General features: G+C 39.6%; 2 long non-coding RNA genes across 3 annotated transcripts in view; both read left to right on the top strand.

Annotated features, from left to right (window-relative positions):
• Positions 1 to 4,638: 4,638 nt before the first annotated feature.
• On the top strand, positions 4,639 to 13,836 carry LOC116092035. Its single transcript, XR_004119156.1, has 4 exons — positions 4,639 to 4,887; positions 12,432 to 12,551; positions 13,559 to 13,581; positions 13,726 to 13,836. It is a non-coding gene; the product is annotated as an uncharacterized LOC116092035 (long non-coding RNA).
• Positions 13,837 to 14,909: 1,073 nt separating this feature from the next.
• LOC116092034 overlaps positions 14,910 to 16,778 on the top strand; it is a 36,398-nt gene continuing 34,529 nt past the window's right edge. For both annotated transcript variants that reach the window (XR_004119155.1, XR_004119154.1), the window contains exons 1-2: positions 14,910 to 14,946; positions 15,336 to 15,451. This is a non-coding gene — a long non-coding RNA (uncharacterized LOC116092034). The remainder of the gene's footprint in view (positions 14,947 to 15,335; positions 15,452 to 16,778) is intronic.

Raw genomic sequence — 16,778 nt, 5'->3', positions numbered from 1 at the left:
TGTTTTTTGAAGGGGAAACCGGGAATGGAGAAAGTTACATGTAAATAAAGAAAATATCAAAAAAAAAATATTAGGTGCATATTGTTTCATTTGTATTTGAGTATGGTTACTTTGAAACCAAAATAAAAAAACAATGGCTTTGACTTGTGTTCTTCGTACATTCTACTATATCTGAAATACTATAAACATCATTCCCAATTGGATGAAGTTCAAAATTGCTTTCAGAGAAAACTACCTTGAAACAATAAAAATAAACCCATTTTGTTTGTGCTTTCTTGTGTAAAAGTCAGTACCCCAAATCAAGAAACAAACAGAGGAAAGAAAGTGGGTTTAGCACTTTAAGATTAAGACCATGGTCAAATATGAGCAAAATGAATGTCCTAAGTGTTTGACTCTAGGACAGTTTCTCGTAAGCAGATGTGGGATCTGTATGTTGATGCTGGTCTGCTACACTATGCTAATGCCCATAGCTGACACTGCTACAGAACTGCACATCTCCAAAGGTGATCTTTGTTGTACGATTATCAGAGCAAAGAAAATACGCTAAAAGGGTCACCCTAAGAGACAAAGGGAAACTTGAGATTAGCCCTTAGTAGGAAACACAGAAGTGTAAATACTCAAATGCAGGTTTTGGATTGAATTCAGGACTGCCCAAAGAATCACAATGGAAGAGAGAAAGATTCAAAGACTTACGTGCATCAATAGCAAAGGCCTTATCCTCCTTTTTTTTTTTTTTTAAGGGGTGGTAGTTGTTTGCTCAAGCGTATTTGTCACTACTGTGGTAGCTCTTTGAAGGGACTGAAAAGCAAGCAGGAAATGACAGGCTTTGAGAAAGAGAGCTCTGAAATATGTGGGATATGGACATGTCTGTCTTGCCGTTTTGGCACTGAGTTCTGGTTTCAGAGTTGGTGACTGAGCATGGAGCAGGTGTCCAGCATCTGGCTCTTGTCATCTCTCTGTTTTAGAATCTGTTGCCAGTATCACTATTGTCTTTGCATTTTTGAACGCTCAGTTTCCGCATTCTGACAGGTGGTTTCTAGAATATTTTCCAGCTGTGGGGGGAAAAAACTGGGTGAGGGAATTCACCTTTATTGACATGTCCTGAAGTGGGCCCATCCCACTCTTCAAAAACTATGTTTACACAACAGGGTGTTTCCTCTTTTTTTGTAGATAAAGAGACCAAAGCTCTGAGCAACTGAGGAGCTTTCTTCAGACATCTAAAGGTGGGTGATAGGAGAGCTGAAAGTCAATTTTGTATCCTATGCCCCAAAGCTGCCATTTAGAATGCTGTTCAACTTTTTATTTTGACTGCCCCAAATTATCCATATAGGGATGACTTGAATGATTCTTAGATTACTAGAATTTATTTTGAAAATGCCAGTTTCTGTTTTTATACCTCTCAATCATTCTATCTATATTCTGTTCTCCTGCAACTCATGTTTATTTAGATGTTTCCTCAAAAAAACATGTTTCTGTATCTGAAAAGCTGGAAGCATTATTTTAAGGATTCAAGAATTCCCTTGAATCAAGTGAATAAATGTGTTTATACCTGCTTTTTAGAAATTCACTATCATAAAAAAAAATTACTCTCAGGCTCCAGCAAATGAGAGTACCTTTTTGTAAACTTTCATGAGTAATGCCAAGCCAGCTTCTGCTTTGCAAGGGTGACAGCCATTGCAAGGAACACCTGTTACCCAGACAGTTCCCCTCAGTCCCACCCGTGGTGCTGTACCAGCACACTGGCAGCTCACATAAAGAAGAATTAAGACAGACAGAAAAATAAAGCATATCATCCTTCAGACAGTGTCTGAACATGGTCCAGGAATGGAGTCCCGTGAAGTCGGTTCTGAGTGCTTGTGAGAAAACTACAAGAAACCGAGACAGAAGTCTTGTGACCTCAGTTTCTTCAAAACCACAGAATTGTTCTTGGATGACGCTTTTGTGCCCATTCCAGGTGTAGTGGAGAGAAGTGAGCTTAGTTCAGTTTATTCATTATAGCTGTTATTTGTTTTCATGCCTCTGTGGAAAAGCCTGATTTTGCTATGTGTGGCTTGATCACCATGTGCAGCTTGCCTGTCATATGTGGCTTGCTCTTGGGATTACACTCATATGACTCCCCTTAGCCATGAGAGGGTAATAAGCTGATCCTCTGAATGAAGCTGACTATCTCACGAGACTTTGGTCTGTCTTATTTATTGGCTTCATCTCTCTCGAGGGAGGGAGGAAGGGTGACAAGACAGCATGCAAGGTTCTGGTATGATTAGACATAGACTGGTATCGGACAGGCTAAGAGCATAACACTTAGTCCCCAGGACTATACCAAGAACTCTGCACAGCTGTATAGATGTATAACTACTGAAATTAGGTATAGTTTAAAAATAAATTATCTTCTTATACTAGTTCTACTCCAAGGGCTCAATAGTACAGAGAGTAGTGGCTGCCCTACTGGACAGCCCTGATTTTAGAATCTTTTTTTACCAGAACTTGAAGGTACTACCCCATGCTGAAAACACATGCTTCAAATACAGGACTTGGAGGAATATAGTTGGAACACATCTTCTGGAAGTTATCTCCCTGAGGACTAGCTTGCATAGTATCTTAAGGGGCTATACAAGTTTCCTAGGAAAAGAACATAGTAATTAGTCCTACCCAGTGGTAAACCCTATGAGCCACTACGACCGGACAAGCAAGGAATTCCCAATGATGTCATAGTGGCATATTTATCTTGAAGAGAATCAACAGCCATCTAATTGGATTTATAACCCACTCAGTGGGGATGGAGAGGCTCATGCCTAGCACTGTAAACTTAGCCAGCTAGCCACGACTGGAGATATGCTATACCCAGGACTGAACGTACTTTTGCCATTTTCCTACAGATATAATCTCTGATTCTACTGTAAATACCCCGACACCCACAGAAACGTTTAGCTTTCACCAGTCATCCAAGATTTGTATTCTTTTTTTCAAACAACAACAACAACAACAACAACAACAACAACAACAACAAAAATGGGGACTATTTGCAAAGGTTCACCACTGGTCAAAACACGGGATAAATGACTATGAGGAGGCCAGGCCCCATTAATACATATACAATGGAACCATAAGTCTGAGGGTCAAGGAAAGTGGTGGAAGAGGGAATAGCAAGGTTGTAAGAGCCAGAGGACCAGAATGTTTGCTGTGAGTGTCTTCTAGACTAGGAAGCTGTGCCAATGAAACCTCAGCAATATGGTAATCTAAATAAGACCTGCAAATGATGCAGTTGACTTGCCAATGTGAATGGGAGAAATCTCACAAGGCTCCATCATTAAATGAAAAGCTACAAGCAGTCAGTGGCCGCCAAGAGGATGAATCAGTTTTTCCAGAAATGAGCACCTTGATTGTTACCCAGTCCCAAGTTGTCAACCATAAACACATGCACATGCATGCGTGCACATGCCCACCCACACTAGAGCATACACACACACACACACACACACACACACGCATATGTATGTACAAATATCTTTTATTCACCTGAAGCAATTGTTGACTCTGAGGCTTACTGCCTCTATCTGCTAACCTAGGCCTGGAAGCCTCTAGCCTCTATACAATCTTATCTAGGCCTAGAATGCTTCAGCCTCTGAGACTTACTTCTGAATAAGTTCACCCTTCTAGCCCTTTCTGAACTTTTGCTGCCTGGTCAACTCAGCTGCTCTGGCTCAAGACTCCTCTCCAAGCTAATTGATTCAATCTGGCTCCCCTCAACTTCTCCTGAATTGCTCTGCTTAGCCTCAAACTAACTCTGGCAATGTTTTAATATTCTGGTTCCTTTTCATTCTCTGGCTCATTCTGTCTTTATCTATGTCTAGTTTGTTCTCTCTTCAACCTGACTCTGTAAAACTCTCCCAGTAAAACTGCCTCCTTCCTTTCTCCCTGCACCACTCTCTCTTAAGTCATCTATCTTTCCTCTCTGTTCTCATGAGAGCTGGGCATATTCCAATCTTATTCTGTCAAACCTTTCTCTGATTTTGCCTGCCACACAATGAGATATCATTTTCAAACATGGCTGCTTCCTTCTACAAATTAACTTTACCTTCATACTTTAGGATTAAAGGTGTGTTCTAAGGGTGTGTCTGTATTCCAGCCAGAGGGACTAAAGATGAGTGCTAAGGGCTGACTTACCACCACAACTAGAAACAGGTTTCTGCAGCAAATAACATAAAATCAGGCTTCACTGTATGATCAAATATCCTGTAACATGCACAACAATAAATAACTAAATAAACTACATAACTAAAATAGAGGTTTAGTTATGGATTTGAGACTGAGTCAGGGAATAGGAGGATTTGGAGGGGGAGGGAGGAATGATCTGAACATAGTACTCATGTGTGAATTCTTACAATAAATATTAAAAAAAAAAAAAAAAGAGGTACCAAAGAAAGGCCTCCTGAGTTTTCAGTTTTCAGAGGGTACTTGGGAAAAGCTGTAAGTGTACAGATCTTCACAGACACAGTAACGTTCTATCAGTGCCTGGATCTGCTGCTAGAATTTTCATTCAGTTCTATCCCCTTATTATGTGCTAAGCTTGCCCTCTGTAGGGAGTAAGATTCTGAGTGCATGTGTGACACAGCCATGTCAAGGACCCCAGCACCTCAGTCACGTGGGCACAGCAAAGCCTCCCCTGGGTGAGGTCCAGAGAGATGGCAAGGCTTTCTCTCATCCTAGTGCAAATGTTGACAGTGTAAGCACATAAGGTCCACCATCGTTGTCTTCCCTGAGATGTTTACTACCTGAAGGATGCTTCCTCCAGCAACTGCTCCTACTTAGACTACTGAAACCTGCCTCATTGTCCAGCTAGGTCTCATTGTTTATCTGTATGGAATAATCTTGTCTCCTTGTTCAGCTGTAAGTGATAATTCTGCTTCCTTGTTCATTTATATATAACAAACACACTGAGCTGCTGGGGTGCTGTGACTTCTCTGTCAGAAAAGAGAGGTCACCCAACTTCACTTCTTCAGTGTTTGTCTTTTCTTCATTTCCTCATGGCCCCAGTTAGGTCAATCCTTGGGGCTGTGTTGAGTGTGGACCACATCCTTCTTTCTTTTCTTTCATCCTCCCTTCCTTCCTCCCTCCCTTCCTCCCTCCCTTCCTTCCTCACTTCTTTCCTTCCTTCCTTTCTTCCTCTCTTCCTCCTTCCCTTCCCTCCTTCCTTTTTTCCTTTCTTCATTTCTTCCTTCCTTCTGTCCTTCCTTCCTTCCACTTTCCTTCTTCCTTTCTCCTCAAACTGCATGTCCAGTTGTCTTTTAACTTCAAGATAATACTAATTTACTAAATTTGGTCTTAAACTTGTGCCTTGGGGGCGGCGGGGAGGGGGAGTATGTGTGTGAAGCCAGGATTATAGGTCTGTACCACCACTAGGCCTGGAAGGTTTTCATGAATATAGAATTATGCTAGATTTTAAAATTTGTTTAGCACTAGCGCCCAGTGATTTTATTCATTATGGTTTCCTGGCTATTTTTATGAGTTTACTTTACACATGATTTTTGAGTTGCCTAGCTTTATAAAATTCATGCAGTTTTAAAAATAATTTTATGTATTTGCATTTGAAATATTTTTCTACATTCTAAAGTAAGATTTTTTCCAAAGAATTTTTGGTTATATTGCCAGTGTTACTTTTAAAATGTAATTTTGTAAAATTAAGTCACTAAACGTACTTCCATTACGAAGTCATCATTTCCATATCAAAATTATATAAATCACATTAACAATATATATTCAAATAATCACAAATATAAAGGTATAAACTACCTTTAATTTTATGAATGAAAGTTCTATGATTGTGAAACTTTAAGATGTTTAAACTAAATTATCTAAAGTAGTCGTGTGTGTGTGTGTGTGTGTGTGTGTGTGTGTGTGTGTGTGTGAAACAGTATGTATTTTGAAGTAACATGAGCCACATTTGTAGTCATACATAGTTCCACAAAGAGGGTATTTCTGGTTCCCATGGTGCTATACCAAGAAAAAGCAAGATACACAATGTTTCCCACTTACTCTGGGTGAAAATTTCATTGACCATAGGGATGGATGTAGTAGCCCCAAATGAACTATCATTACCTGAACCCCAAGAAAGTTGAGCTTCAGTATAGCCTCACCACAGTTCTTGTTCAGCTAGAGATATATTCCCAGGACTATCAGTCCCTGTCCGAAGCGTCCTTCTTTGCTATGCAAAGAATAAAATTCTAGCTCTTTCTCTGAGACTTGTCATGGCAATAAAATGAACAAAGGTGCTCAGGAAATCACAGATATCATGGAAATATTTCACCAACAATTTCTAGAAATAACTCTAAAAGCTGGAGTGATGAATCTCTACAACTGCAAACGAAAAGATAGTTACTGTTTATGAATGTATTTCCCCTCTTCTTTGTAGATCACTCTCTGTATTATTAAGTTGTATTTACTCTAACTCAAAATGAGTTCCTAATTACCTCTTGATCTCTGAGCAACATAGTACTTTAGTTTAACAATAGCTGTACAACCAGGCACAGTAGGTCATGTCCATGATCACTGCACATAGGAGGCTGAGGAGGGACAGTTGCTGTGCATTTGGGGCTAGCTTAGGCTACACAGTGAATTCCAGCCTAGCCTAAGATACAGTGTGACACAACATCATTAAATTACTTCGTCAGAAATGTAGTGCTGCTGTCAAGACAGTGGAAACTCTAACCATTTAAGTAATTTTTCTGTACAAAGAAGAGTTCACAGAGAATTTGGAAGAACAAAATCTTACAAAACATGTGTGGCTTTCATACTCAGCACTTCCTATTTTCATTTACCTTTTTCTCATGGGACTCACTTACTTCTGCTTCTATTATGAGTATTTAGAAGCACCAAGAAAACTTTCAAGGGAGTCATTTCTTATTTTGCACCAATGGGCTTACATATTGCTAATCTCACTTCTGAGCTGGTAAGGTCAACTCTGAGCGAAGCTTTAGTACTGGAGATTTTGAGTCTGGGGAGAAGGTAGGGTTTGCTTTACTTCATAGAACGGTAGTTTAGAGATCCCAGGGCATTTCAATCAGGGATTTCTCAGTAACCCAGATCCCTGAGAATAAGGCCATAGGAGCTCGTGAAGCACATGACCTGCTTCTGTTCCTTTTATTACCTCATCCTCCTCTGTCCCAGCTTTTCTTTTTACTGCATCCTTCAGTACAATAACACTTACTCCATGAGGTAGAATTATTGTCCACTTTGTATCTGTGAAATTTAAGACATGAAAGTATTACACAGCTATCCAAGGGGATTGATTTGGGTCTACCTAATATCAGGGCTGCTCATAGGAGAGCTATTTACCTGTCACTCCCAGCCTTGTCAAACCAATCCATTTTAGGACTTATTTACCTCAGTATTGATCTAGACTAGCCTCAGGATGACTACCTTCCAAGCTATTAAGTATCTTTTCAAGTCCCTACTGATAAACCCTCCCCTGGTTCCTCCTGGAACTTGTTGACCTTTGGCTTCACTGACTCTGGGTTAGCAGGCTTTATGTCAAATTGACACAAGCTAGAGTCATCTGAAAGGAGGGAACCTCAATTAAGAAAATGCCTCCATAAGATCAGCTGTAGGCAAGCTTGTAGGACATTTTCTTAATTAGTGATTGATGTGGAAGAGTCCAAATTATTTTGTTATGGGTGGGGACACTCCTGGACTGGTGATCCTGGGTTCTACAAAATGGGAAACTGAGCAAGCTAAGTGGAGCAAGCCTTTAAGCAGTACTTCCTCATGGTCTCTACATTAGCTTCTGGCTCTGGGTTCCTGCCCTGTTCAAGTTCCTGTCCTGGCTTCCTTCAATGTTTACCACACTAGTTGGTGGAGTGAACCTGGGAGATAAGGGCATGAAAATGAGTCAGTCTCATATATTAACCAACTTTGTTCAGAGCTTCAGACAATGTAAGTTCTGACAGTTAAGAAGAATCACATTTAAAAAAAAAAAAGAAGAATCATATTAGTAAGTTGCTCAATTACAAAAACACAGGTGGCAAAAACACATTTTTTTTTCATAGAGGCATGACTATAACAACACCTGAAGTGAACTCACTCCTATCTGCCACACCTGGGAAGAGCATTTGCACACACTCCAAGAATAATTCTATGTTTTAAAGAAACTAAGTTCACAAGATGTCTTGTCTGCTTTCTTGGCATTTTCTCACAAGAAGTCAGAATTCTTGTACAATTCCATTCTTGGACTGTGTTCCAAAACTTCAGTGATAAATGATGAAGTGAAAGTGGAATCCATATAAACATTCTCTCCCTAAGTAGTTTTGGGTCGTGGTATTTTATCACAGAAATAGAAACCCTAAGACACATTCTGAGTAGAAGATACAGTCACTTTTGTGATTATTCTCTATATGATGCAATCCTTGGCCAAAGATGACCAGCCTACATCCACAAGTATATTAATCATCTGCCAAAACACTGACTTAGAATGGAATCAACCCACATAACTTGTGTTCTTCCAAATCCCTTGATAATAATTTTATACATTGCTATTATCACATATAATCAACTCATCCTTTCCATTTAACTACTTAATAAGTATCTGAGTACTTACTAAGAGTCTATTATATAAGAAACCTGATGTCCATGCCTGATATATATGCTATCTTCTTTCCTCAATGAATTGAAATCACCCTCAGAGACTGGGTCCTATCCAGTATCACTCTATCAATCAAAAGGGACCCAGCGCAATCTAAGCTCATATCTGAATCTAATGTTATCTTGTCAAAAGACTCAAGTTCTATATTTTATCCTTATCTTCATTAATTCTTTCAGCAAATATTAATAGAACCTTCATTATGTGGAAGTAATTTTGATAGACTGATTCCTCAACACTTTCTGTAGTCTTAGTTAGAATCTTTACCTTTTTGATACTCATTTTCTTTTTAAAATGGGTTGCTGTGTTGATTTTTTTCCAGTTTTTGACAGGTCCCTACATATATACAATGCATTTTAGTCATTTCACCCGCAGTTTCTCTCTGTTACCCCTTCCTTTCCTGGTGAACTATTTTAACTAAGCCCCTTCCTACTTTGATGTTTTCTTTTGTATGTGAACAGTTGAGTTTAGATCCAATTGCTGAGTGTGGGTGGGAGGTACTTGACTGGAGTATCAACAATTTATCTTCTTGAAGGCATTCTAAAATGGCTGTAAAGAAAACTCCATTGCTGGTACTAGACACACTTCTCATTCAAAAGTCACCGATGTGATGTCACAAGATGTTCTGTAGACTAACTTGTAAGAAGACTTAGCCCATAAGAGCAGCCTGTTGGAACCTGGTATCACTTTAGAGTTCTAATTGTTTATTTACATCTCAAACGCTGCTCCCCTCCCCACTCCCTCACAGAGTCCTTCCCTTCAAATGCCCTTCCCTTCTCCTCTGAGAAAGTGGGGTCCTCCTGGGTATCCTTCCACCCTAGATATAAAATCTCTTCTAGATTAGGTGCATCCCCTCCCACTGGCAGCCAAGGCAGCCACGGAGACTGAGCTGCATGTCTGCTACATATGTTCTGGGGGCCTTGTTCCAGCTTGTGAATGTTCTCTGGTTGGTGGCTCAGTCTATAAGAGCTCCCATCGGTCCAGGATAGCTGACTCTGTTGGTCTTTCTGTGGTGTTTCCTTCCCTGTTAGGGCCTTCAGTCTTTCTCCCAGCTCTTCCATAAGAGTCCTGACTCCATCCAATGCTTGGCTGTGGGTATCTGCATCGGTTTTACTCTGCTGCTGGGTAGAACCTCTCAGAGGACAGTTATGCTAGACTCCTTTCTGCAAGCATAACAGGGTATCATAATGTCAGAGATTGGTGCTTGCCCATGGGATTGGGTTTTGACCTGGGCCAGTTATTGGGTGGCCTTTCCTTCAGTCTCTGTCCCATCTTGCATTTCTTTTAGACAGAACAAATTCTGGGTCAAAAGTTTTGTGGTTGGGTTGGTATCCTTATCACCGGGGGTCCTGCTTGGCTACAGGAGGTGGTCTCTTCAGGTTCTGTGTCCATACTGTTAGGCTTCTTGTCTAATGTCACCCAAATTGACTTCTGGTAGCCTCCCCTATTCTAAGTCTCTGGGACTTCCTAGAGATCCCCCTCCCCCCACCCTACCCCTTCATCCCCAGCAACTATAGATTGTCATTCATTCTCCTGGGCCTCTTTCCTGTCTCTTCTCACACCTGACCCTATCTTCCCATCTCCTTCCCCTCCCCTCTCCTACCCAGTTCCCTCCTTTCCTCTGTCTCCTATTCTGTTTCCCCTTCCAAGTGTGATTCAGGTATCCTTGCTTGGGCCTTCCTTCTTATCTAATTTCTTTGGGTCTGTGGGGTTTATCATGGATATTCTACACTTATAAGTGAGTACACACCTTGTTTGTTCTTTTGGATCTGGGTTACTTCACCCAGGATGATATGTTCTAGTTCCATCCATTTACCTGTAAAATTCATGATATCCTTGTTTTTAATGGCTGAATTGCATTCTATTGTGTAAATGAACCACATTTTCTTTATTCATTCTTCAGTTGAGGGACATCTAGGTTGTTCTCAGTTTTTGGCTATTATGAGTAAAGCTGCTATGAATATAGTGGAGCATGTGGTCTTGTGGTATGGTTGAGCATCTTTTGGGTATATGGCCAGGAGCAGTATAGCTAGGTCTATAGTTTGAAACACTGTGCTGGCCCAGACAAGAATTGCACCTTAACTGGCTTGAAACCAACTTCTTCTCCCTAGCCTTACATTTGCCTTGTTCAAAGAGGACAAAAGCAAAGGTTTCAGTTACTGAGTAAACAGGCTAAAAATGTACATCCTGTGAAAGACTCAGAGAATGAGACTCCACAGGAGTCGGAAGACTCAGAAAGAGCAGAGGACTCACAATCATTTTACAAACACCTTTGTTCATCTGGATGTCTCCTTCCGCCCCTTAGATCCTTTTGGTCATATCCTGTTCCTCTCCTTTCAATAACCCGCTCCCCTTTATTTCTATGGTTTTTGACTCATTTCTGCCTCTCCCTTAGAGCTCTGGACAATTCTTCATTATATTTTAAATGAAGACATTACAGAGCAGCAAATGAAAATGATACAACACTTTTCTTTTTCCCCAGTTTGTCCTCCTCATGCATCTGGTTCTTCCTATGTACCTTGACCTTCTTTGCTGGGTGGAGGAGTCTCTCTCTGGGCTCCTGCACATGAATCACGAAGTTGCTTCTGGAATAAAGTCTACTTCCTCTAAAAGAGCATCTAACATCTAATTAGCTACGTGTTTATTCCTCAGAGCAAGGCTAATATCATATTCACATTTTAGTACAGGAGGTATTTACTTGGTATATAATGTGTGGCTTGTTAAGACTTTTATTTTCTACAGTGAGGTTGCCTAGAATTTACTATTAATACTGTGCATTGGTCACTACAATATGATTAGTAAGTGGTTTTGTGACATTACTTTAATAACCTTTTTGCAAGGCCACTTATTTATATTTTATTTGGTGAAATAATAAACTTTCAATAGAGGAATGGAAATTTGGCAAAGCCTTGTCCATAGCTGTTAAGGGAATACAAAATGAAAACCCCATAGCTGGTCATGTTCGTATCACAAATGGATTAATACTGACTTTTGGTGATACTTCATCAACTGAAGACAAACCTTGAAATGAAGAAGCGTGAGACTTTACTTTCTTTGGGCTTAGTTTTGTCAACTGTTTGAGGTCAAGCTCCTCAAGATAAGAAAGCACACCACACTGCAGAGATATAGATATTTATATATATACTCTACAACAGTTTCAAACTGCCACGATAGCCTCCCAGGCCACAAGCTACCTCCACTAGTAGGGAGAGAGACTTAAGTATTTTAAGCAATTTTCTCACACAATAGTTTTTTTGGTTGTTGACAGTTAAGATGTGGACTGAGGGTCAAGGGTACTGAGAGTGGTGAGTGGCAACCTTTTATGCCTCTCGTTTGTTGGACTCCCTGTCTTTCCTCTTAGCTATTCAGGGGCTCTGAGGTGAAGCTACAGTACTGCAAGCATTGAATCTGCCAAGTCTAGCGACCCCAGAGCACAGAGAACAGAGGCTCCCACTTCACACTGGGACCCTAATCAGCACTGTAATTGTTTAGCAGGCAGGTATTTAATTATGATGCTGGTGCTCCCTAGTTTAAAGCCCTCTAACTCCCTCTGGATAATCAGCATGATTCTGATCATCTGGGGGAAAGGAGTAAAGGGCCCTCTCTCTAAGGATGTCCTTCCTCTGCTGCTGGGATTTACTTTAAAGGTAAAAACAACCAGGATCTGTTTTGAAAACTGATAGGATTGAGATGAAAAGAGTGTCATTTTTAAGGCCAGAGTAACCTATCGTAGGTGTCACTTATGACCTGTTTGGCCCTGGATGGTTTATCTAACATCTCTAATGTTTTCTTGCTCCAGTAAAATGAAAGGAAGAACATCCACTACATATCCTGTATGTGGGGGTGAAAGGAAGGTGGCAGGTCTACAGTGTAGATGCACTAGATATAGGTTTGTTCCTTCAGTATTGCTAACAAAACAGTAAGTTCATTTGTTTATTATATATTATATATAAAATGTATATACTTATAAATATGTAAATATATAAATATGTAAATGTTTAAATTTATCAAATACATAAATATTATATATTATTAAGCTTTATTTATTTTATAACAACTTTTTAAATTGTTCCAGAAAAAGACTTCTTAATTTAAATTATAACTTAAAAGTAAGATTTCTAAGGAACTTTTAAGGCTCTTCACTTTCTGAAATAACATAGAGGGTGATCTCAATTAGTTTAATATGTAATTCAAGGGCCACAATGGGCCAATGAGATGTCTTAATAGGTAAAGGCACTTGCCACCAACACTGGCAATCTGAGGTCAATCCTTAGAACCCACAGGGTGGAGAGAGAGAAGCAATGTTTGCCAGTTACCTTCTGACTTTTACCATGTGCTTGCACTCACATACATGCACACACATTTGCTCTTTCATACACATATTCACAAAGTACATAAATATGAAAAGTAAAAATTTAAGTCAAACAATATCTTGTGTTGTAGCGTTCAATGTTTAGTGTAAGATGAACACAGGAAAACTATACAATAATTTGTCTTGTCCTTTTCAACTGTTTCCCAAGGCTGACGGTGTAGCTCAGTAGTAGAGCATTTGCCTACGTTTTACAAGGCCCTGGTTTTGAACCCCAGCACTGCAAAAACAAAAATTAAAAGATGCAAACAAGCAAAAACCTAAGTTCTAGAAGATGGTGGAAACATTCTGTAGTCCTATAGATCGGTACAATCTGAAGATTAGATTAGTGCAGTTAGGTACACTCACAAATTTACAAGGCTAACAGAAGCAAGAGGGCTGCAGTACAGGGTTCAAAGACTTACAGCAATAACACCAGGGAAAGAAGCCTGCCACCCAGGCTAGCCTAGCACTTTTGACAGCAATGATGTCAGTCAAAACAAAAGCAATGCAACACAGAGAAGGGCTGCTGTTTGGAACTAACTTTCCCTTTGTTGGTGCTGTTTGATCTTGTGCAGCCATTGCCCAAGGAGAAGAGCAGGTAAGATGTGACTTCCTGGGGGAAAACCTGAAACCAATCCTCCTTGTGCCCTTGACTTCTGATTAATAGACAAAACCTGCTCAGATGTGACCAAACTTTTGTTAGTCCTATTCAATGGTCTGACTCATCTTTGCATCTCCCCAGACACTCAAGAAAAGCTATGGACTCACTCAAGTACTTTCCAATTTGGTGAGCTGTCAGCTTCTCAATCTCAGTCCCGCCCCCTAGCTGATTGACATGGAGTAAGCCACTCACCTTCCTCAGCAAATTGGGTGTGATGTTAGAACCTGCCAATGAAGGCTTTCCATGATGGTGATCTGAGTTAATAATTTTATAAGCCACTTGAAAAACTGCCTAGTTCCAGGAGGCCTTTCCATGGAATTTCTTAAATAAAAAACAAAACAAAACAACCAACACACTTCCAAAATAGCACCAAGTTATTCAGAAAAATTATATGTTTATACATATATTTGTGTATATAACTAATGGCAAAATCTAACCTTCAGCTAGACAACAACCTAACTTTTAAAGACTAAAATATTGCTTTAACAGTTATTAAATGTCTAGATGTCTATGTGAAGAGTATGCCATTAAGTACATAATTATGTAAATCACATCTATTATACATTATTATTATGTATCTTATTTAACCTATTAATATGCCACTCAAGTGTTGAAATTTGCAAGATTTAATTGAAGACATGTCTGTGTCTACTCTGCATAAAAATAAACATATATGTGAAAATTCAGTTGCCTAAATTTTGTCTTTCACATGTGTAGTGGCTATTCCTGGTTGTTGACATGACTATATCTGGAATGAACTACAATCCAGAATTGAAAGGCTCACCTGTGGTCCTAATCTAGAGGCTGAGAGATACAAGTTTCTGACCTGGATCTTGGCATGGAGATCTTGAGGCATAGTGACTATGAATCCCAGAAGATTAAGACAAGAAGATCTCAGATGCCCCAGTGTAGGGGAATCAAGGGTGGGGAGGTTAGAGTGGGTGGGTGGGTGGAGGAACACCCTCATAGAAGCACGGGGAGGGAGGGTGTAATAGGGTGTTTCTGGGAGGGAGGGAAATGTGATAACATTTGAAATGTAAATAAACAAAATATCTAATTTAAAAAAAAAGACAGGAAGATCTCTGAGTTGAAGGTCATATGGGATTAAAGGTGTGGTGGCACACACCTTTAATCTGGGCCACACCTTCTGCTGGAGACCTATATAAGGACATTAGAAGAAGGAAGGTTCACTCTCTCTCCCTCTTCTTTGCCTGCTTACCTTGTGGGACTGAGCAACTGCTAGATCCTTGGACTTCCATTCACAGTTGCTGCTGACCATTATTGGGAGTTGGACTACAGACTGTAAGTCATCACAAATTCCCTTACTATACAGAGACTACCCCTAAGTTCTGTGACTCTAGAGAACCCTTACTAATACAATATACATGAACATAAATTTATACAACCTATACATTTCTGTTCTACAGTAAATAATTAAAATTGTGGTTGAGTCATCAGCAGATCAACTAAATTACATTATTCTCAAGTGATAAAATCAGGATTTCAGAAAACACTCTACATACAAAGAACTGAGATTCTGGCATGAGCCCAGCTTGGAATAACTTCATTTTTATCTTCAGATATTTTTTCTTTTAAATTTTTGGTAATGAGAGATATTTCCTTCACAATGGAAACTAGCATTTCAGTGTCTCACACATGTAATCCTCAACATTCTCCATTCCTGTTTGCAGCCAGGAGTGCTTCGGAGCCAGACAACTGATGCGGATTTCTCTGGAAAGCAGCTTCCTGCTTCAGTTGGCAGACCTCCTCGGGGAAATTCAGGCATCTATATTTAATCTACTCTAAGGTATTTTGATATTTGTTCTATATTAATATATATTTGAAACTAGACTGTGCCTAGAAAGAGAAAAATATCATGATTTAAGGACCAATGGAACAAACAGAATAATAAATAAATGACAAGTAACAGACAGAGACCACTACAGAAAACCACAACCAACCAAAATGCAGAACCCAGTCCCAGTGGATATATATATGTACAAACACTCCTGCACCTAAGCAGGAAGTGACTACTTGTTAAAACCCATAAGGCCACATACATGCCTGAGGACTACACAGCAGCAAGCCTTCTTTTGGACAACAGTGGGAGTCACAGAGCTGAGAGGACTGATAAACTGTTTTCGCCTTTGGGTGTTGCATGAGATCAATCAGCCCAAAAGAGGGCACGCTCAGTCTATCTTATTCTTACTTTGAGTCACCTTATAGTTTAGTCTCTCTGGAGTAGGAGTCATGTCTGATTCATTATTATATCTGTCCAGGATATTTATCATACATTGAGCACTAGATGAAAATGCAGTAACTCAAATGAGACAAATCGAGACTCTAAATGCACAGTACAACACACACACACACACACACACACACACACACACACACTCACATATACAGCTGTTTGTGCCACAGCTTATGTATGGAAACTAGAAAAACAATTTGTGGGAGTCAGTTTTCTCTTTAAACCATCAGTCCTAGAGAATGAACTCAGGTCATCAGTCTTGGTGAAAACTGCTTTTACTTCCTGAGCCATCTTACTGGCAATAAAAAATAAAACATCATTTTTAATCTTCTTGGACAAGAACAGCTTTATGAGAATTATTTGATCCTTGACTTAAATATACATAATATTTCTTAAACAGACACACACAGAGTGGGTACACAATCTACTTTTTTTTGTTCTGTCTTTTATTTCCTAAACAAAATTGACTCTCTGGGTATCATAGCCACCTAACATTGGATGAGAACTCCACAGGTCAACATGTGAAGACAGCATGTTTTGCAAAACTCACCAAGTTCAACCCCTAATTCAGATGTGGCTCACTGATGGTCTTGTGTGTATGTTGTGCATGTAGAGACTTAGCTATAATCTGAAAGGATGAAGTCTCTCTGAGCTCAACTTAGACAATCAAAACTAAAGGTAAATACCAAACTTAGGTTTATAAAAAGACACAGGATTAATACACCCTTTGAGTGTATTAATCTAACCACTTCATTTATGGACATCCTTTAAATTTTACAAAAATTATTTTTAACAACTAAGAAATTACAAAAGTTGAACCAGTAGAAATTGAATCAGGCTTAAGTGGCAACAAGGCAGGAATGGCCTGGAAAGTGTTAAG

Source organism: Mastomys coucha, unplaced genomic scaffold (assembly GCF_008632895.1).
Source record: "Mastomys coucha isolate ucsf_1 unplaced genomic scaffold, UCSF_Mcou_1 pScaffold15, whole genome shotgun sequence".
NCBI lineage: Eukaryota > Metazoa > Chordata > Mammalia > Rodentia > Muridae > Mastomys > Mastomys coucha.
This window is presented reverse-complemented; position numbering and strand designations above follow the sequence as displayed.